This window comes from Vombatus ursinus, unplaced genomic scaffold (assembly GCF_900497805.2).
Source record: "Vombatus ursinus unplaced genomic scaffold, bare-nosed wombat genome assembly UNPS02014837.1, whole genome shotgun sequence".
NCBI lineage: Eukaryota > Metazoa > Chordata > Mammalia > Diprotodontia > Vombatidae > Vombatus > Vombatus ursinus.
The window spans coordinates 10,853,696-10,855,265 of NW_020954615.1; the positions used below are offsets into that span (position 1 = coordinate 10,853,696).

At 37.5% G+C, this 1,570-nt stretch overlaps 1 pseudogene; it reads right to left on the minus strand.

Annotated features, from left to right (window-relative positions):
• Window positions 1–545: 545 nt before the first annotated feature.
• LOC114026247 lies at window positions 546–1,166 on the minus strand (annotated as a pseudogene).
• Window positions 1,167–1,570: the final 404 nt, after the last annotated feature.

Sequence of the window (1,570 nt, forward strand, 5' to 3'; positions counted from 1 at the left end):
GATTTCCCTTTCTAAGGTGTTATAATTCCAAATATTTATGACAAGAATTTGTATAGTGCATATAAACACACCACCCCCCACACACACACATACATACACACATGTATGTATATATGGTGTATGTATACTTACATGTAGGTATAAGTTTATATGGGTGTGTGGAGATATGTACATACCCCCTCCCCTCCAGATATAGAGAGAATGTAAGTTAGAACCTGGGATTTCTAACCAATAACTATAATTACCACACACAAAAGCCTGTAACTTTTTAAAATGTTTTTGGTATAGCAGCAGCAAAGTACACAGAGAGAGGAAAACACTAAATTTCCTTTTCATTTTAAAAATGTTTGAAAATATGTACAACTTTGATACAGTTTCAAGGTACTCATAACACCTTATATCCATGACACATTGACCAGGTAAAATGTCTAGAGCACCTGTTCCCAGTTTTAAAAGTTAAAGCTACAAATGCAGTAGACGCTGTATCAATGAAGGTGCTTTAGTGTTTCCCCAACTCTGTGGTATATAAGACAAATAATATCATTTTATTTTTCATCATCTTCCTCATCTTCTTCCTCTTCCTCCTCCTCTACTTTATTCCTGAAATGCTTTAGTTGTTCCCTTTGCACCATCTAACTTTCCTTTGGATTTTTAATCAGCAACATTCTTTTCATACTTTTCCTTCAGTTTTGCTGCCTTATTGTTGTATGGCTGCTTTTCACTATTACTAAGATTATTCCACATCTCACCAAGTTTTTTGGGGTTTTTTTGGGTTTTTTTTTTTTTTTTTTTTTTTTTTTTGCTACGTCCTCAGTGAATATCATAGGGTTTGTAGATTTTATCTTGGAGTGAAATTCTGAACAGAATAAGAAGAAGCCAGATGGGGTCATTTGGGAGCATTAGGATCCTTTTTTCCCCTCCTTTAGCTGGTCCATAATCCTTCACCTCCCTGTCATAACACAACTTATCAGCCTTTGCCATTTCATCAAACTTGGATTTTTCCTTCCCAAACATATTAGTCCATTCTCAACACTTCTTTGAAAGTTCTGCAAAATTGATAGGAACTTCAGGATTATTTTTTTTTTCTGATCCTCACAACATGTTTGTACAAAGGAGGCATAAGCAGACATTTTGCCTTTTAGATTCTTTGGGTCACCTTTAGCCATTTCTAGTGTGCAGCTGTATTGTTCACTAGTCTGCATCTACATCAAAACTCTTTAAATGTTGTTGTTGATGTTCAGTTGTGTCTGACTATTCGTGACTCCATGGTCTACAGAATGCCAATACTGTCCACAGGGTTTAATTGGCAAAGATACTGGACTGGTTTGTCATTTCCTTCTCCAGTGGATTAAGGCAGACAGAGGTGACACTTGCCCAGGCTCACACAGACAGTGTTTGAGGCTGGATTTGAACTCAGGTCTTTGTGACTCCAGGCCCAGCACTCTATCCAGTGAGCCACCTAGCTGCCTCCAAGGCAAAGAAAATTTAAGTGATTTGCCCAGGGTCATATGGCTATTTAAGGGTCCAAGGCCAGATTTAAACTCAAGACTACATGATTCTAGGGTCAGTA